Source organism: Sus scrofa, chromosome 17 (assembly GCF_000003025.6).
Source record: "Sus scrofa isolate TJ Tabasco breed Duroc chromosome 17, Sscrofa11.1, whole genome shotgun sequence".
Classification (NCBI taxonomy): domain Eukaryota; kingdom Metazoa; phylum Chordata; class Mammalia; order Artiodactyla; family Suidae; genus Sus; species Sus scrofa.
Window position 1 is genome coordinate 54,631,096 of NC_010459.5, and position 21,242 is coordinate 54,652,337.

The 21,242-nt window shown below is 46.2% G+C and overlaps 1 protein-coding gene across 6 annotated transcripts in view; it reads right to left on the minus strand.

Moving 5' to 3' along the window:
- ZNF217 (zinc finger protein 217) overlaps nt 1-17,773 on the minus strand; it is a 42,930-nt gene extending 25,157 nt beyond the window's left edge. Inside the window, exons 1-2 of one of the 6 annotated variants that reach the window (XM_005673023.3) lie at nt 17,612-17,773; nt 3,977-4,059 (exon numbers count right to left, since the gene is read on the minus strand). The gene's annotated coding sequence lies outside the window, so the exon portion shown is untranslated. Of the gene's footprint in view, nt 1-108; nt 398-455; nt 661-3,976; nt 4,060-5,218; nt 5,846-10,453; nt 10,560-10,672; nt 10,919-17,611 lie in introns of those variants that run through there. The other 5 variants (XM_005673024.3, XM_013985471.2, XM_021077203.1 and 2 more) reach the window with 5 other exon arrangements.

The window sequence follows — 21,242 nt, forward strand, 5'->3', positions numbered from 1 at the left end:
GAGATAACGAGCACCGGAGACTCGAGGGCGGGCTCGGGGGACGCCGGAGGGGCGAGGGCGAGGCGCCCCCCAAGGCCCCGCGCGGGCGGGGGGGCGCGCCCCCTTTACCTGCGGCTCCGGCTCCTCGGCCATTTCCTCGCTCGGCGGCGGCCGGGACTGAACTGACACCACACGAGCGAGCCGAGGTTTGAATGAGGAGGGAGCAGGCGAGGAGGGGAGGGGGCGGGGAAGGCAGGAGGGAGGGGAGGCGACGGGGAGTTTCTCTCGGCCTTTTGTGCGGACACCTCCCGGATTCCGCGCCCGCACCGGCCCCCAAAAGAGGCAGGGGGCCACTGGGCGAGGGGCGAGGCTATCCCTCAGGGCGCCTCAGCGCCTCACTCCTTGAAGACCCCCCCAAAAGCAGCGCCCCCACCCCCACCCCACCCCCGCCCGGAAGATTTGGGGGCCGGGCTCACCTCGGGCGCGGGGCTAAGGTGAGCGGGGCGGGGGGTGCTCACGGGGGGCAAAGGCGCGGGCGCCCCCTACTCGTCCGCGCGGGGACAGTGCAGGCGCGGGGGGTCCCTAGAGCCGCCGGGGCGCGGCGCGTCCGGCGCAGGGGGACTGTTGGGTCAGAAAGTGCTCAGGGAGCAGCTGTTGCGCCCTCCCTCGGCCCGGCAGCTCGGAGACGCCCCGCCTCCTGCCTTCACCGGCCGCCCCGCCCTCGGGCCCGCCCCTCACCCACGTGATCTGCGCAGGCGCGCCCCTGCCCCGCCCACCGCCGAGGACTCCGCCTCCGGAACGCGGGCGAGCCGAGGAGCGCGCGCACTCCCTGTTCTCGCCCTGCGACTCCCGCGCACGCGCGCGCCTTTCACCGCCCCTACACCCCCGCCTCCCGCCATCCGGCTTAACGTGGCCGGCGCGCGCCCGGCAGTTCCAGTGACAGGTATGCGGGGAGGGGGCCCACGAAGGCAGTGCGCAGGCGCAGTTCCAGGCCTCTGCCTCTCCGCTTCCCCCTCCCTTGCAAGGTGTGCCCGGGCGAGGGGAGGGGCTGGTTGCCCGAACTCCTGGGTCATCCGGTATTACTAATAGGCGAAAAGCGTTTACACTTATTTGGGTAGGTGAGGAGACAGCTGTGCACAAACAATATTTTTTCGGATTTTCTTCAAGCATGAGAAAGGTCGATGAATAAAGATGATTAAAATATTTTTAAATTAGTATCTTCATTAAGGCATCCTTTAATGCCTGGTTGCTGGTTTTCTAAAAGGGCAGGGCTTGCGCTGCTGTAAAAACTTGAGATTTCTAAACTTGGCCTAGGTTCCAGGAATCCACTTGGCTTTGATAGAAATCCACGTGGATGAAACCAGGCTTTAAACTAGGGACAAAAACAACAACAAAAACTAGCTTTTCCCCTCTTCACGTAAAGCGTTTCCCAGCCATTTTTTTATTTGCTCACGAAAAAAGAAAAAGTTATGATTCCGAAGGCCAGTGATATTACCCCATTTAAATAAGCCCCTAGGAGGAACCACAGAAGTAACAGTCACATCCACCAAATTCTCTGTCCCAAGATACAAACACAAAAGGGAGCTATGCAAGTCACCACAAACAAAATAGCGAAGTTTTTTGGGTTCTTTGTTTTTCTTTTTTTTTTTTTTTGTATTGGCCTTCAGTGTATCCAAAAGGGGAAATCTTAAAATATATCAAGACAGGCACTTAAAGCATATATTTTAATAAGTCGGGACCCAAAAAAGCCCTACATAAATGCTCTGCTGGTGAGCAATGCAATCCTTAATAAATAAGAAATGGAGTTTAGGGGACAGTTTCTTAGCAAAGGGGAAGAATTTGCCAAGTGTGATGTTTTTGCTGTCATTTTATGTATAACTCCTAACCCCACATATGGTCTGGTTAGTCTTTGTTAAAAAGGAAGCACACCAACTACTTCTCACCATTAATTAGCAGGGCCAGAAGTAGACTCTTAGGCCAGAACTCTTTTTTTTTTCCACTCAAGTATACTAATATTGATCGTTTCTAGTACCAGAGTTCTTTTCTCAGGGAAGATGAACATCTTTCTTTAATATATTTTTTAAAGCCTTATCAATAGTCACAGCCCAAAAACAGTCCAAAGACACACTCTTCCTCAACAAGAAACTTCATTTAACTTATCGAAACAAATGACTTCTGGCATTGCTGTAAAACAAAGAAACTATGAACAAGTGAAACCAAATTGAGTCTTCACTTAGTGCAGCCTCACTCTACATGTTAATGGATAACCTTTGAACTCTGAAACCTTGAATGCTGTAAACACAATAGCACCGATAGTTAAAAATCCTAGTGTCAAAAATAGAGCAAAAAGAACAGTCCAAACTTTTCAGTAGAAATAGGGAAACAATCAAATGTTTTGACAAATAATCGTTTCACTAAGAACAATGAGGCTCCTGGTTCTCAGACCTTGTTGCTACTGAATTATTTTCTGAGCAAAAAAGGGGGGGGGTGCTTTTCCCTATGCCTTCACAGAGCTACCACTTTGTGAGCATAATAGCATCCTATGGTTTGTTAGTAACTGTTTCTCCTCTCTTCTCTGCCACCCGCCCCCCCCCCCCGCGCGCCCAGCAAAAACAAACAAAAACAAAAACAAAACAAAACAAACACATTATGTTGTAGCTTTTAAAATTGAAAGATAATTGTATGAATTGATCTATCTGCTAAGAGTTTTATAGGCGATCCTTATGTTTGAGCAAAGAATTACAAAGAACCTTATTCCTGGAGACGTGCCAACAAAACTGGGAAGTCGTTGCAAAATTCTGCCAGTGGCTGAGTCCTGGGTTGCAAACACAAACTGTGTTTTTAAATGGACGTAGAGTGATCTGAATGCGCGGTTCGGGCGTCTGTGCGACACATTCGCCTCTTAGAAGGTGGAGACTCACACTTAAGATTTATTTGGAAAGTATGTCTAGTTAAAACAACTAAGAATGGAAACTCCAAAAGCAACAGGAGGACACTAGGAGCATTTGGTTTCGTAGTAAAGCTAAGAACTCGTTAGTATGAAATGAAAATCGAACGTTGATCTCCATATACTTAGCTCCGCCCTCGCGTAATCCTGTTTTGCCATCGCCCCCCCCCCCACGTCTCCCCTCCCCCCGCCCCCATCTAGACTATCTCTAGAGTCAGGTGCTGCTGAGACGCAGGCAACACAAACAATGGAACTAGAAATGTCCCTTCAAGTGGGAGCTGATGCTCTGCACACGTTATCCGGGGAGAGGACGAAAGACCCCACTTCATCGCTTTGTAATGCAACAAACATCAGCTACACCTCATATTTCACAATTATCCAAACAGACCGGCCCTCCTTAAGATATGTTACCCAGTGTATGCTTATAAAATCGCGCCATTGGCTCTGATTTAATCCTAGTGATAGGAGACCTCTGCCTTTAGCTAACTTCTAATTTTCTCCCCAGCTCCTGCCTGCCACTGCAGTCTCAGATCTAATAACAAAACCAAAAAAAAAAAAAAAAAACCTTCTAATTTGCTATATTTAACATTCACTGGAATCATCTTTTGAGACAGCCTTAATTAGAAGAAAATGCCGGTATGATCTTCTTATTTCTCAAGTATTTATCTTACTGTGGAACTATTCGATTTGGAAACTGTATGTAAATCCCTGGAGCTGAAATGGAGCCAACACAGACCTAAAAGAATTCAGTGTTCAGAGCAGGAAAACCTGAAAAACTGCAGTGAGGAGTTAGCAGGAAAAGAAAATGAAAAAGTTGGGCAAACCTGCCAGCTTTGCAAACTACAAAGGACATTTGAGAAGGAAACCGGGGCAGCTCTTTTCATGGGACTGAATGCCCTGAATGAGGTAGGGAACAGCAACGACTCCAGGGAACACCAAACTTCTCTCTTTTCTAGCAAGTTTCCTGACCCCACTCAAGTCATGTCACAAATTTAAACGCCCTATAAAACATCATAGTAATACACGATAAAAATAAAGAGCAGAAATTACCTTTCAGAAGTGGAGGCAGGGTCTGAAGCCTGGAGACACTTCTCTCTCCCTGAGTTGGCTGGTCCACCTGGCTCGGAACAATACTGGAAGAGATGTGATTGCTGGTTTTTATAAGCAAACCAAAAAAGGGAGGGGCCAAGAATAAGGCTCAATATAAATAGAGGTTTGGATGAAGGCTCACTTGACTGTATCTGTCCCATTGGCAAGTTTGGTGAGTGCCCTCCCTGCCCCCCCTTTACCAGCACAACTTATTGGCATCTTCCTCCAATATCCTGGATGGGTTTTCCAAGGTTGACTCCAGTCAAAATGTAAGTGTAAAGGTTTTGTTTTTTTTTTTTTTTAAATGACTTGGGTCTCAAATAAAACAAACTAGGCAATATAATGAACAAGAAACACTTACAGATATAGAGAACCAACTCGTGGTTACAAGGGGGGGGAAGGGGTGGAGCTAAGATGGTGGGGGATTAAGAGGCACAAACTGGTGTGCGTATAAAAGAAATGAGCCACAAGGATGTATTGTACAGCACAGGGGCTATAGCCAATATTTTATAATCACTGTAAATGGACCTTTAAAAATTATGAATCATAATAATATACACCTGAAACTTATATAATGTACATCAACTATATCTCAATTAAATATATATATATAAATAAGTCCTAGGGATGAAATATGCAATGTGATTACTGTAATGAACACTTCCGTATGTCATATGTGAAAGTTAAGAGGAAAGATATCCTGAGTTCTCATCCCAAGGGAAAAAAAGAATTTTTTTTTTTCATTTCGTAAGTATGTGAGATGATGGATGTTCACTCAGCTTAGCCGGGTAATCATTTCATGATGTGTAATCAAATCACCATGCTGAACACTGAACCTCATACCGTGCCTGTGCCAGGTGCCTTGATTATATCACAAGAAAACTGGAAAAAAAGATAAATCCCACGGGGCACTTAAACGCTTGGAGCACTTCTTTAAAGCCTCTGTGCTCAGCCAATATTGCAACGGGGGAAGTGGGGGAGGGGCGGCAGAGGACGGTAACTAATATCTACTGAAATCCAGGTTTCATCATCATCTCAATAAATGGAACTATCTTCCACCCACCCGCTTAAGCCAGAACCTGGAAGTCAAACTATGATATTCTGATATTTCATCTCCACTCCCCCCCACCACCACACACATCCTTAATCCATCAGCAGGCCCTATAATTTCTATCCTAATGTATCTCAAGTGTGCCCGCTCACCTTCTTCTCTAACGAGGCTACTTCGGGGCACCACGTTTGCTCCCTCTCTTCTCCAAACACAGAGTAGGCCAGGTGTCTCCAAGCTTCTTCCTCTCTAGGTTTCCCTTAATATGTTCTCCACCCATAGCCCAAGAGATCTTTTATGGTATAAATCAGATCGTGTCACCGCCCTGCTTAATGGCTTCCTATTGCCTCAGGAAAAAGGAACAAACTTCAGAGCTGGCCTGCCAACCCAGTCGATCTGGCCCCTGCCTAACTCTCCAGCCTCAAGTCTTGGCAAGCCCGTCCCTTGGGTTTGAAGCTTCAGCCATGGGGACTTCTCTCTGACCCAGAGGCATCAGCCCTGTGCTTGCCTTGCCTCCTTCTCACTCCCCGCTCTTGTAGGAAAACAGCTTCTGCTCGTCCTGAAAGGTTTAAACTCCCAGGCTCTCTGGGCGGGGCCCTCTGAAAAGGTGCTAGAAGGTCTCCTCTCCAATGAGCCAATACTGGGCTCAAATATTCCTGCTCCAGCCCCTTGCCCGCTGCATTAATCCTACAGCACTATTTAACCTCTATGGGCTTCAAGTCTTGAGTCATCACCTGGTGTGAAAAAAGTAAATCTTTTTAATTTTTTTTTTGTCTTTTTAATTTTTTAAACTGAAGTATAGTTGATTCATAACATGATGTGTTTCAGGTGTACAATAGAGTGATTCAAAGTTTTTATAGATGATACTCCATTTAAAATTATCATAGGGGACTTCCTGTTGTGGTGCAGGGGAAACAAATTTGACTAGTATCCATGAGGATGCGGGTTCAATCCCTCGCCTCACTCCATGGGTTGGGGATAGGGCCTTGCCGTGAGCTGTGGTGTGGGTTGAAGACACATATCGGATTCCCCACTGCTGGGGCTGTGGTGTAGGCCAGCGGCTATAGCTCCGATTTGACCCCTAGCCTGGGAACTTCCATATGCAGCAGGTACAGCCATAAAAAGCAAAACAAAAATAAAATAAAAAATAATTTTAAGAAGTCATTATAAGAAGTTTCCAAAAAAATTAAAAAAAAAACAAAAAAACCTTGTTGAGATTAAAGGAAAAAAAAAACTTATGGAGATATTAAAAAAAAAAAAAAGTTTCCTCGTGGCGCAGCGCGTAAGGATCCATCATCAATCCCTGGCCTGGAACTTCCACATGCTGGGGGCCACAGCCCACCCCCTCAAAAACAAAAAAAAAAGAAAGAAAAGAAAAAAAGAAAGTGGATCCTGAAAATTCTCATCACAAGGAAAAAAAAATCTGTAACTATATGAGGTGATACATGCTCTCAAAACTGATCCATGATCGACTCAATATATTTCAAAAAATATATATTATATATCAAACTACCTTGCACACTTACACTTATACAATATATGATGTTACTCCTCTTTCAATAAAGCTGGAGGAAATATATATTGTTGATAGAAATAATATTTCTATTTATCTAAGACTCAGGAGAATTGAGACACACCGCGTAAAGCTCCTAAGGCCAGAGCGTTGCAGGGCCTGGCATTTTCTAGGGGCAGGAGCAAGACCCTACAGTCAGCAAAGGTCTCTCCCCATTGGAGCTTATCTTCTAGAGGGGACAGCTTCCTCCAGGAAGCTGGGTGGCAAGGCTTCCTAGGAAGGGCAGCAGAAGGTAGGAAGGCTCAGAGCAGGAGACACCCTGGCCTGGCAAAAGCACTGCCGGGAGGCAGTGCATGGGGCCCAGCGAGTACAGACAGAGGAGCAGGGAAATAAGGCAGGACCTTGTAAAGACACAGGCGAGGGCTCGTTTTTGATTCTAGTAGTAGCGATAGGCTCTCGGTGATGGTTGATGCAATGCTCGTGTCAACAACTGCAGCACCGAATCCCCTTCCTCTTCCTTAAAACCCTTTACCCTCCGCTTGGGACAGGGCATTCTCCTGACTTCCCCCCAGTCCTCACTGGCCACCCCTTCCCCGTCCCCTCTGTGGGTTCTTGTCCCCTGACCTCCAGACTCCGAAGTGCCCCAGGGCCCAGGGCTGGAGCCCGGTCTTTCCCCTAGTCATTCCCTAAGTGTTTCATCCAGTCTAAGGGCTCCAAACGCCATCCCCGAGGCTCCTAAATGAATCTGTTTCCCACCCAGTCCTTCCCCCTCAACTCCGCAAACATTATTTCCAGCTGTCTACTCCATCTGCATTGAGATGCCCAAAAAGTATTTCTAGATTTCAATCGCAGACCTTCTCCCACAATCCCCCACCGCCGATGGATATTTGAAGATATGGAATTGCAGGCTCTCCAGGAAAAGAATGTAGATGGAGAAGAAACGGAGGTAGAGAGATGGGTCCGCCCCAACCGCGGGTCACAAACCCCGCCCAGGTGCCCCTGCCCCCAGCTCAAACCCAGGCAGTTATGCTTATCATGCATTATAGTAGTTATTCCTGCCTGGCCTCCTCCCACTGGAGTCTCAACTCCAAACAAGACAACTGCACTGCGTCTGCTGTAGCTCCAAGCCAAATGATGTCTGCCTGTTGCAGCGATCAATAAATGCATTCCACACACGAGTATGGAAATGATATTAATGCACAGAACTCAGCCAGTAAGATCCAGCCAAAAGGGATGTTCGGTCACTGGGGGTGTCTTGGTTCAGTTTGCTCATCTGTAGAATGGGCATCTAACGTCTATGACTGGGTCGCTTCATGTCATACCACAGGAAAGCTCTGCGTTGTATGACAGCAAAGGGTAGCTTTTACAATGACTCTTGTGACTACTGAGTATTGACCGAAGGGAGCTCCGCTATTTTTTTTTTTTTTTTTTTTTGGTCTTTTTGCCATTTCTAGGGCCGCTCCTGCGGCATATGGAGGTTCCCAGGCTAAGGGTCCAATCGGAGCTGTAGCCACCAGCCTCCACCAGAGCCACAGCAGCACGGGATCCGAGCCATGTCTGCAACCTACACCACAGCTCACAACAACGCCGGATCCTTAACCCACTGAGCAAGGCCAGGGGTCGAACCCGCAACCGCATGGTTCCTAGTCGGATTCGTTAACCACTGCGCCACGACGGGAACTCTGGGAGCTCCGCTTTTGTGAGGACTCATTTTTGAATACACTTGAAACTCTAAACTCAGCTCTCCAGAGTTCCCACTGTGGCACAATAGAATCATCGTCTCTACAGCGCCAGGACGCAGGTTCAATCCCAGGCCCAGTGCGCTAAAGAATCCTGTGTTGCCGCAGCTGCGGTGACCTGAGCAGCGGGGCGGCCAAAAAAGAAAAACAAAGAAAGCAAGAAAAAAAAGACTCAGCTCCCCTGATGACGTGTATATCAGACCTGAAACCCAAGGGTTTCCATACTTCGCCAGAAAAACATTCAAACCCTTTGACCTCACTTTTCTCTTTTTCTGCATCTCTCCCTTTGGGATAAGTGGTGTCGTGAGCGGTTTGTATAGTTGGTTGGTTAGGAATTTTCTTTTTTTTGGTCTGAAGCAGACTGCTCACTCCATCAAGAGCAGGGACCTGTCCCCAGTCACACCCATTGTCTCCTGCGTCTCTGCCTTGATAGGCTGGGTGGACTAGGGCACTACTTCAAAAAACTCCTGAACCAGAAGCAAGGCTGGCATGCCGAGGGGCTTAGCTGATAAGCACTAACGTGTGTGCTTTTCACTTTGTAACTCACTCACCCCACCTAAAGAGCCTGCAGAATAGAGCCTCTATTTGTCCATTTTTATGGATGACGATCCTGGGCACAAAGGGTTAAGTGGCTGGTAATAAGGAGCAGAGCTGGGCATGGAAATCCACACCTGTATCTGGGCTTTTGTCCTCATCCAGGGAGGCCCCTGCCTCCCCTCCCTCCCTCCCTCCCTCGCTGTCTTTCATCACAAGGGCCTCCTGACACTGGCCAAGCCTCACCCCACCACCTCATGGTGTATCCCCTGGACCCTGACATGTGCCTGGACATAACAGATGCTCATTAAACTCGGGATGCACCGTGTGTAAGCACTTGCCATCTATTCTCTCATTACCTCCTAGTAACTTCACAAAGTGGCTCTCCTTGGGTCTTGCCTGAAATGCAGGTGTCAAATATGCATTCTGAGTTCCCCGTGTGGTTCAGTGGGTTAAAAATCTGGCTGCAGCAGCTCAGGTTGCTGCAAGAGGTGTGGTTCAATCCCCTGTCCTGTGCAGTGGTTTAAAGGATCCAGGGTTGCCTGTGCAATAGCGGTGCAGGTCGCAACTGCTGCTCAGATTCAGTCCCTGGCCCGGAAAATTCCCTATGCCACAGATTTGGCCATTAAAAAAAAAAATGCATTCAATCAATAGAATTTGTACCTACTATGGGCCTGGCATTTTCCCATATGCCGGGGATCCAGCTGGAAGGAAGGTGACCTCTGTGCTTGCAGAACTACCTTTCCAGCAGCCATGCAGACAACCACATCTCTGTCACTTTGAGCTCTTCAAAATCAGCATTGATCTTTTGAGAAGTCAAACCCAATCACATCAGAACCCAGCCCCAAACTCCCAGTGTCTCTTGGAATAAAAGCAAAACTCAGGAGTTCCCATAGAAGCTCAGCAGAAGCGAATCTGACTAGGAACCATGAGGTTGTGGGTTTGTTCCCTGGCCTCGCTCAGTGGGTTAAGGATCCCGTGCCGTGGGCTGTGGTGTATGTCACAGACTCAGCTTGGGGCTCAGATCCTGCGTTGCTGTGGCTGGGGTGTAGGCCGGCAGCTGTAGCTCCGATGCGACCCCTGGCCTGGGAACTTCCATATGCCGCCGGTGTGGCCCTAAAAAGCAAAAGAAAAAAAGCAAAATCTCTGGCAGGATCTGGTGGGCCCTGTGCAGACTGTGGGATCCATCCCAAGAGCCCTGGAATGCCGCTGGACACAAAAACAGAAGTAAAACCGAAAGAACCACCAAACTTCAAGTAAGCCTTTCTTCCTCGAGAGATTATCTTCTGAAAGATCTCATCCTGGTGAAACAAAGAGGCCACGGCAAATGTGAAGAGGTCACTACCCTCTCACTTCCAGCCTGCATCTCCCTCTCCTGTGCCAAGGTCGCCGAATCAGAGCCGTCACTGAGGGCTACACCTGGCCCTGGGCTGGCTATCCGCTGATCCGTCTTCACCCCTGAAGTTATCACCGCCTTTCCTTTTCAGAGAGGGAACAGGCCCAGGAGAGTCCAGGAGGCCACACAGCTACGTCTGCTTCCCTATCTTCCAGACCAAGACCAACGGGCCCTGTGAACCCAATGCCAAACCCCAGCTGTCACCCACCTCAGTGTCCTCCCTTCTCAAAATCAACACCGATGCACATGTGACACCGTTTCCTGCGTGTTCAGCAGTCCGCCGTGTGGGGCTCTGGGGCAAGGCTGAAACATCCTCACCCAAGACGCCGCCTCTCCCCTCCCCCGACTCTGGAACAGCAGTATTTCACCCAGTGGCCCAGGGGCCGGGCCCCTCCCACCTCAGTCCCTGCCTGGGTTCCCGCTGTACCTGGGTATGCAGCCTGTCTTCCCCAACCGTCTGCAAATCTCCTTTGAAAGTAGGGAAGAAAGGTCACGCAAGGTATGTCCCGACGGCAATTAGCAGAATGCTTTTCACGCTGAGCTGGGAGGGAATGCATGTTTGTAAGATGAAAATATCCTGTGCCAGGTCCCTCTGCCTTCCTCTGCAGCGCCCCTCAGAGCGCATCATTCGCAAATCTACCATCCTCTCCTCTCAGCATCGCTCAACTGCACCCTGTTCCTTTTTATTTTCACAGCCCTTGTTTCTTGTTTCATTTCTTTTTTTTTTTTTTTGCCACATTTGGCTGCCCCCGCAGCATGTGGAGTTCCCTGGCCAGGGATCAGATCCAAGCAGAAGTCTCGACCTAAGCTGAAGCTGCAGCAACCCCGGATCCTTAACCCACGGTTTGAGCCAGGGATCGAACCCGAGTCTCAGTGCTCCCAAGATGGCTGTCAATCCCGCTGCGCCACAGCGGGAGCTCCTCTTGTTTCATTCTCATCTGCGTAGTAATCTCCTAACCGGTCCTCCAGTACCTGTCCCCTTCCTGACCCAGAATGCTTTTTCCGGAACCCCACAAATAACCATCCTGCTACTGTCCTGTGCAAAAATCTACAGTTCTACCCAAATAAGCCAAAGTTCCCATCTCTCTTAGGATGCAAATCTACACATGGCCCCAGCCAAGCTTCCAGCCAGATTCATTTCATGAATATTTGGGAGCACTCCTTTGTCCCAGGCCCTTGGCTAGGTAGTAATTAAAGAGTGAGGTGCAAAACAAATGGGATTCCTACCCTCGTGGAGCTTATATTTCAATAGCAGAAATAGACATTAAACAAATAAAAACATGAATAAATAGAAAAGCATGTAAGTATAGCATCTGCCCTAGAGAAATAATCCCTCAGATGCATAAAGAAGCCCACACAAGGATGTTCATTGCAGCATCGTTTGTTACAGTGAAAACTTAGAAACAACGTATATGTTCACCAAAAGGCAAATGGCCACTATCGAGTGGCACATCCAAATTTAAAAATACAGATGGCAGTTGGAAAGAATAAAGTGGGATGGCTAGATCACCAAGACCTTGTGGAACAAAAAAAAGCTGCAAAAAGCTATGCCATGTTTGCTTAAAAACACACACAATAATATATTTTCTTTTCTTTTCTTTTTGTCTTTTTGCCTTTTCTAGGGCCACTCCCGCGGCATGTGGAGGTTCCCAGGCTAGGGGCCAAATAGGAGCTACAGCTGCCGGCCACAGCCACAGCCACAGCCACACGGGATCCAAGCCGCATCTGCGACCTACATCACAGCTCAGGCAACGCCAGATCCTTAACCCACTGAGCAAGGCCAGGGATCGAACCCCCAACCTCATGGTTTCTAGTCGGATTTGTTAACCACTGAGCCACGACGGGAACTCCAATAATATATTTTCTAAAGGAAATGCTTGTCTTAAGTTCCCTCATGGCAAAGCAGGTTAAGGATCCAGCATTGCTGTAGTTCACAACTGCAGCACGAGTTCGATCCATGGCCCAGGAACTTCCACATGCTACAGGTGTGACCAAAACAAATAACTAAAGGGAATACATGTATATGTGTATAATGTGTAAATTATATATAAATCTATTTCACACATATACATATATTTGCATTACACATACATGTGTACACGTGTGTACAGTGTACATGTTTAATGTGTACGCACATGTGTACACACACATCATAAAAAACATATGCTGATCATCTCTCTCAATATATGCAAACACCGAATCATCACACCAGACAACTTCGAATATAATGTTAGATGTCAATGACATCTCAAAAATAAATAAGAAAGAAATACACACATATGCAAACACACGAATAAAAGTTGGTTAATTCTCAGATGTGGGCAAGCTAAGTATTTTAATCTCTTTACATGTAAAGCAGACTTATATGCCTTCTAACAAAAAATTCCAAACTGTGTTAAATCCCTCGGACATAAAAAATAAGGAAGATGTTTAGAATCTCCATCACCTGCTTTTTGTGTGTGTGTGTCTTTTCTAGGGCCACTCCCATGGCATATGGAGGTTCCCAGGCTAGGGGTCCAATTGGAGCTGTAGCTGCCGGCCACAGCCACAGCCACAGCAGATCTGCGCCGCATCTGCAACCCACACCACAGCTCACGGCAACACCGGATCCTTAACCCACCGAGCCAGGCCAGGGATCAAATCTGCAACCTCATGGTTCCTACTCGGATTCGTTAACCACTGAGCCACGATGGGAACTCCTCTATCACCTGCTTTTTGATAAGCATTTGATAAGCGCTTCTCTGCTTACCCACCTCCTTGGTCTGCGCTGGCTGCCCGTCCCACCTTCACTTTCAACCTCTCCAAACCCACATGCCACATATGTGCAAAAGCCAATCCATCGCCATCCTACCCGTTCCTGCTCCAAAAGCCACCCCCCTTCTCTTTGTTCAGTCACTCTGTTTGTCCAGCCCCTCCTTTGTGACACGTGCTGCATTATGCTTAGCCCTCTGAATAAACTGCAGGCCCCTAGAGGGGAAGGCCAGTTTCCCTCATGTCACAGTTGCGGGCACACAGGAAGGGTCTTGATATTTAGCTGTTCTAAATAAGTATGCTCCCTGGATTCTTTCATCCACTCCTTCCTCTGCTCTCTCACTCAACAAAGATTTACTAAGCACCTACTATGTACCAGACACTAGTCCAGGTGCTGGGATGCAGCAGCAAAGCAAACCAATCAAAATGTCTTTCCTCTTGGAGTTAACATTGAATCGTGTATTAAGTAAGTGCTTTGGAGAAAAAGGCGTGGCAGAGGGGCCAGGAAATGGAGGGGGTAGGTGGGGGTTAAAGAGGCTAATCCTTCGTAAGTAGAGACTCCTGAGTAAAGATCTGAACAGGGTGACAGTGGGAGCCATGCTGAGTTCTGGGGAAACAGCGTTACAGGCTAAAAGACTGACCTGCAAGGACCTTGAAGAGTGTGCCCAGTGGTTGAGGGAACAGCCATGAAGCCAGCATGGCGTGGTGGTTGGTGCTAGTGGTTGGTGCAGAGTAAGAGGAGACAAGAGGAGACAAGAAGAGACAATCAGAAAATTAGAATGGAGGAGGTGCATATTAATTGCCTGGGGCCTTTGGGGCTTTGTAAAGAGGATTTTATCTGAATGAGCCCCAGGGCCACTGAATGGTTTGAGCAAAGGAATAATGACCTGGCTCAGGTATTAAGAGGCTTATTAAACAGATGATCAAATTAAGAACACTTCTAAAATAGTAATGCAGAGAGTCTTCTTTGCTGAAATCACTCAGCTGTTTAAGTGGGTTCGTATGTTCAGGCTATTTTTATAACAACAACAACGAGGATAATAGAAGCGATAAAAAGAAGGAAAAATAAACAATTTGTTGAGCCTCTGCTATGCGCCAGAGTCCTAACTCCACATCTAAAGGGTCCAGTCATGCTTAGCTCTCCGGATAACTTCTTTGTATTTGTATACACACATATACATTTAAACTTCTATATAATATTTAAATCCACGTGGCAGATGAAGAAACTGTGGCCATCAGAGGTCATCTTGCCTTCTGACTTACTACCTTCTCTATCTTCCTTGAGGTTCCACAACAAGCATAAAGTGAAATTCTAGCCCCGTCTAATTCCAAAGCACATGCTGACTCATGCCATCCTGTCTTGGTCCTGAGTCAATGACCTTGGCTTCAGGAGAATAGAGAATAGTAATTAGTAATCATGGACGACGTATGATAGGCCAAGCACATTGCAAGCACCGTTTCTGGGACCCAGGCCGTCAGTGCTACCTTCCCCCAGATCAGAAACCAGGAATTCTGAGGGGTGAGCGAGGGAGTGGTTAAAGGGCTGAGCTCTTGAAACTGACTTCCTGGGTTCAAACCAAAACTCTGGGCTACCCAGCTGGGTAGACGTTGTCGCCACCTCAGCTGAGGCTCTCTCTGCCTCTGTTCTCCACATTCTACAGATGGAGGTAAGAGTACTCCCTGACAAGGGTATTGAAGAGGAATCAGGACGAGCTGCTTTGGAGGAACCTGGATGGAACCCAAAGACGATCATACCAAGTGAGCCAGAGAAGGGCAAATACCTGATGTCACTTCCATGTGGAATCCAATCAAAAATGATACAAAGGGACTTACGGATAAAACAACTCGAGGGGAAACCGTAGGGGGAGGGATATCCTGGGAGGATGGGATTAACACACATACACACGGCTATACACAAAACAGATCATGAAGGACCTTCGGGGCATAGCGCAGGGAAATCCGCCCAATATTCTGTAATAACCTACATGGGAAAAAAGAATGGCTATATGTATACCTGATTCACTTTGCTGTACACCTGAAACTAATACAATATTCTAAGTCAGCGACACTCCAATAAAATGTTTTTGAAAAAAGAAAAGAAAAGAAAAAAAAAAAAAAAAAGCCCTCGCTTATAAAATTCTTTGGGGAGAATGTGGCACCCAGGAAGCCCTTACTTAAGACATGCTATTATGGGGAGTTCTCTTGTGGTGCAGCGGGTTAAGGACCCAGCATTGTCACTGCAGCGGCTTGGGTTCTGCTGTGGCCCGGGTCGGTCTCTGGCCCGGGGAACTTCACGGACTCTGTGTCGGATTCTTAACCCACAGACATACAACCGGGTATTCCTGGCCTGGGAACTTCCACATGCCTCGGGAGGGCCAAAAAACAAACAAACAAAAAAAAACTCAAGCTATTGTACCAGTCGTGGCCCAGAGTCACAGAAGCTCCTCACTGCAGGACCCCGCCAAGGGCACTTCTTCATAGGTTGAAGAAGAGAAGCGAGCCTGTTTAGAACAGGCTCCGGAGTTCCCGTCGTGGCGCAGTGGTTAACGAATCCGACTAGGAACCATGAGGTTGCGGGTTCGGTCCCTGCCCTTGCTCAGTGGGTTGACGATCCGGCATTGCCATGAGCTGTGGTGTAGGTTGCAGACGCGGCTCGGATCCCGCGTTGCTGTGGCTCTGGCGTAGGCCAGTGGCTACAGCTCCGATTGGACCCCTAGCCTGGGAACCTCCATATGCCGCGGGAGCAGCCCAAGAAACAGCAAAAAGACAAAAAAAATAAAAATAAAATAAAATATTAAAAAAAAAAAAAAGAACAAGCTCCATTTGAAGACAAATGGTTACGGACCCAGATTTGTCCTCTCTGAGTCGCTCTCAGTTATCCGCCGCTAGACCGCCCAACATAGATTAAGCAAGTGGAGGAATTCTTTGAGAAAAAGATACCTCAATCTGGGTGATCCTCCCAGAAGGTCGGAGACACACCACCTTTCAATGTTCCTTGGGCATCTTCTCCAAAGTGAAGGTCAGGGGAGGCCTGAGGGACCCCTGGAGGCAGAGGTCAGAGGTGGGTGGCAGCAGGAAAGGATGTGGGATAAACCAGCTCCAAGTCTCCTGACTTTAGGTGTGCGCTCTCAAGCCACACCCTCCGAGAGGAAACTGGGATTTGGGGAAAATGCTGGAGAGGAGATTAAGATCAGAGCCACGCCCTTGACAGGCTGAGAGTGACCAAAAATCTCCCAGTCTAGACTTAAGATCAGACAGCTGGGAGTTCCCTTCATGGCTCAGAGGTTAAGGAACATGAAGATGCGAGTTCCGAGTCCCTGTGGCCTCGCTCAGTGGGTTAAGGATCCGGTGTTGCCATGAGCTGTGGTGTAGGTCGCAGATGAGGCTCAGATCTGGTGTTGCCCTGGCTGTGGCTTCGACTGGACCCCTAGCCTGGGAATTTAAATATGCTGCGGGTATGGCCCTAAGAAGCAAAAAAAAAAAAAAATCTGGCGTCAAGTTAATCCTAAACCATCACTTCACTTTCAGCTCCCAACAGTAACCCAGCAAGTTTTCCCAGAAACCGGAACTGAATAAAAGAGTCTCCAGCGCCTTGCTGGATCCAAGTTCTGACTCCACTGCTCAGCTGCTGGGAGACCCCAGCGCTATGATTTAGCCACTCCGCCTCCCCTGTAAAATGGGACGAATAATGTCCTTTCTGCGTGGGGTGCAGTGAAGGGTTAAACGAGCTCATGGAGATGAGACCTTAGAAATCGTAAAACTGACTTGGTAAACGGCAGCCAAAAAGACATTAGCCATTCTTCACTGTCCTAAAACAGCCCTTCAGCTTAACTAATCCCCTTGGCTTCTTTGACAAACTTTTTTTCAAACGTGGTTAGCACATTTTGTTGACATATTTTCACAAATACCAAGCCTGCGTGTCCTCTTAAAAATATTTTAAGAGATTATGTTTTGTTCCCACTTGCTTTGAGGAACAGCTTCAGCGTCGCTAAGTGGGATAAAAACAGTATAAAAGCCAATGAGGATAATAGGACCATTTTTCCTGAACTTTTTCAGAAAGAAAAACAAAAGAAAAAGCAAAGAATTAAAGATTCAAATGCTGGGCTTTTAAAGATCATCTTGTGAAGTATTTTCTTATCAAGTTCCTTCCTTTTTTTTTTTCCTCCCCCCTAAACAAGAAAGTAATAAGATAGTTTTTCTTTCTCCCTGCTTCAGGGGGAAAAAAAAAATCTGTCACATAAATTTCTCCAAACTAATACAAGTGAATTCTCTATAATGATTGGTCAGTGATGTGCTGTGTCCTTTAAAGCAAAGAAGGCTATGAACAGAAATAAACAGTTTCCGAAGCAGTTTTATTTGAAGTCAAGGAGTAAGAACGACGTGTCCCCAAGGACACAAAGTCGAATTTGGACTCCAAGCTAAAATGGCTCTGCCTTAATCCTCTGTTACCCGGCACGATGCGTTTACAGGAAACGCCTGCCACCAGAAGTTTTCTGCTAGTTTTCAGCCCACTTTCAACTGTATTTTTACATCATCAATTTAGCCATATGGAAGCAAATAAAACACTCTACTTTAAAAAAAAAAAAATCGTTAAGGAGAAGAAGAAATTGCTGACCTGTTGGTTTCTACCTTCTCCAGGATGGGTAGAAGGCTCCCCTCCCCCTCCACGACTGGGCTTCCCGCTGGGTGGAAACTATCTCATTACCACATTTTCAACAAGCAGACCGGTTTCCTCGTTTAATCAAAGTTGGTTTGTGGTTGTTTGGCAGTCTGCGCATGCCAGGTTTTTCTGGCTATAGAAAACGGGTATTTATTTATTTTGAGATGGCTATGACCAGATGACACAGAAGCCAGCCTTAGCCAATGATTTATAAGAGCTCTGAAAAGCACTGCCTTTAAACATTTTAATAGAGGCTCTCTCATCCTTTGTAAGTGCAAGTGTAAATTGGTACAGTCCTTCTGTAAACAACTCAGTGAGACAAGCCAAGGACCTTACACATGTTCATACACTTGGGTGCAGCAATGACGCTCCCGAAATCAATCCTAAGGAAAGAGCCCTAATCCAGGAAAAGGTGTTAAGAACAAAGACATTCGTGGCAACAAGATTTACTATAAAGGGAAGAAAAATACACACACGCCCGCTCTCTCGGTTACGTCTGTGTGGAGACACACAGAGGAATAGCCAGTCATGCAACTTTTCCCCACCTTTGCACGTGGCCATTTTGCAAGTAGAAAGTTTTAGAAAATAATGCCTTTGGAAAAGAGCTATGAGAGCAAGTGGAAAATGATCAAGAAGCAAAATCATAGTTTTAATAAGCTATATCTTTTTCTTAGTAAAGCAAAAAGAGTACAGAGCAAAAAGCACACATAAAGCTGTTGTTTTTTTAATTTAATGATTTTTATTTTATTCCATTATAGCTGGTTTACAGCGTTCTGTCACATAAAGCTGTTAAAATTGGTTTTCTTATCAGGGAGATTTTATTTTATTTTATTTTATTATTCATTTATTTATTTTTGCTTTTTAGGGCCACGCCCGAGGCATATGGAGGTTCCCAGGCTAGGGGTCCAAACAGAGCCATAGCTGCTGGCCTACACTACAGCCACAGCAACGCCAGATCCAAGCCGCATCTTTGACCTACACCACAGGTCAAGGCGATGCCGGATCCTTAACCGACTGAGCAAGGCCCCCGGGATCGAACTGGTAACCTCATGGTTCCTAGTCAGATTCGCTTTCCCTGCACCAGGACGGGAGCTCCGTATCAGGGAAATTTTAGTATGGACTGTGCATTATGTGATACCAAGCACTTATTGTTAATTCATTCGATGTGATAAGGGCATTAGGAATCACTAGGGAAAAAAATGGACATTTTTTTAGAGACATATATTGAAGAGGAGGAGAATGGGAATTTATAACACTTGAGCAAATTTTAAAAAGGGGAAAATTCAAGCAAATGTGGTTCACATCTTGAAACTGCAGAACTGGGTATTGAGTATGGGGGGGTTCATTTTACTGTTTTCTCTACTTTTACATTCATTTCAAAATTTTTATTTAAAATTTTTATTTTTATTTTAGTTTAATTTTTTATTTTTTTGCTGCCCCGACAAGCATGCAGAAGTTCCCAGCCCATGGATGGAACCCATGCCTTAGCAGTGGTAATGCTGAGTCCTTAACCCACTGAGCCACCAGGGAACTCCTAAATGGTTTTTTGATCATGGGATATGCATAATCTTTTTCTGCCTCCTATTTTCTTCACATTATTTTCTATTGTATGCCTGTATTGCCTTAGAAATAAAACAAGGCGTCTTTATTTTACCAAAAAGAAATTAAAAAGAGAAAGAGCTGACAGTCCCACAGAGATGTTTTTATTGCTGTGTAATAGTAGCAAATCCTCAGACTGTTGTGATAAGCCGAGGTACCTTAAAATGTGAGCTCATAAATGGTTCAAATCCTCTCTGTGGGCAGCATGGCTAACTGAGACTATGCCGTACGTACGATCAGCTGATAACAAGGCCAGCTGCAGCAAACCATTTTAAAGATTAGGAACCATTTAAACACACACACACACACACACACACCACCTCCTGCCTCTTAAGTGTTAAATGGCAAGATACTCTGGTTTTATTTCCCAACTTTCATGCCATAATCGTGTAAGCAGCAAGTAGCACAGAGTTCCACATACCAGCCAAGCTGACTCAGAAGGAAGGGTTCCACATTCCTTAATTAGCAGCATCAGAAAAGCACCACTTCCTGCAGTGGAGTTTCCCATTTCACCCAGCTACTCAGCTGGCTCAACACACCCCACGAGTTCATGTGGAAGATTTCCATCAAGCCTGGCAACACACATAGTGTTCTTTAATTTACTTTATTAATTTCCTCTTTGTTTCGTTTTGTTTTCTGCTGGTTTATTCTATTCTACCATTCCATCAGTGTGTTCTGTTGTACTCAAATGTTTTGCAGATTGAAGAAATTCATGATGATACCACACATGTCTCTGTTTCCCGACTGCATAACCACCCTGTAAATATTGAGATCAAGGCGGGAGCAGAAGAGAATGATGCACCAGCTTGAGAAAAGCAGTTTTCTCGGTTATTAATAGTCCAAAGAGTCAAAGGACTGTGCCAGAGATTTCTTTTTTAGTACTATTTACTTGAATTAAGGTTCTGATTTGTATTAGAGTTCCCTGGCAGATCCCTTACAGGGTGCTGGAGCATGAGGCAGGGCTCCAAACGAGATTACACGGTTTTCCAATGGGATATATTTGATCATCTTTGAAAAGGCAGTGGCTGCCCATTGCAACCTTAATTGAAATGTCAAATTCTCAGGAAACATGCTCCTTGTAAATATTGGATTTAACCACTGTAACAATTATTTACTTTGAACTTCAGAGGTTTGGGAGAAATGTAAAATAACCCTAAGCAGGTGATTGACAGATTTGACAAGCACTTAAAAAGCTATTTGGAAAACATGATTTTGCACTTTGAGGGGGTCCTCAATCTGCTCTATGACGCCATTATTCCGTTTTTCTCTTCTGGACCTCTCTTCCTTCAACTCTGGCTTTTCAAAGATTTTTTTTTCTCTTTGACCATCGGGTTGGTAGATTGATATTTAACTTTTTATCAAGTCCCGTAGCTATAAATAAGAAGATAGGTACGAAAAGCTCACAGTATTAGACCTCGAGATAAAGCAAGTATTGGAGTTCCCTTGTGACTCAGTGGGTTAAGGATCTGGTGTAAAGATGTCCCAGATTTTCTCCTTGAAAATAATGTGTATAAAAACAGTACTTGGAGTTCCTGTCGTGGCGCAGTGGTTAACGAATCCTACTAGGAACCATGAGGTTGTGGGTTCGGTCCCTGCCCTTGCTCAGCAGGTTAACAATCCAGCGTTGCCGTGAGCTGTGGTGTAGGTTGCAGACATGGCTCGGATCCCGAGTTGCTGTGGCTCCGGTGTAGGCCGGTGGCTACAGCTCCGATTGGACCCCTCGCCTGGGAATCTCCATATGCTGCGGGAGCGGCCCAAGAAATAGCAAAAAAACAAAAAAACAAAAAAAACCCCAGTACTTTGTAAGAGGATCCTGAACCCCAAAAGCTGTCTCCTTTCACTGTCAAAGAAATCATGATTGAAATAAAACTGTTATTATTATTTTAGAGATTATATCTAAGTGAGAGTTTTGCTTGTGAAAAAATAATACCTGAATTCACCTTCGGGTTTTGTTTCCTTCCGTGTCTGTGTATTAAAAGAAAATTCT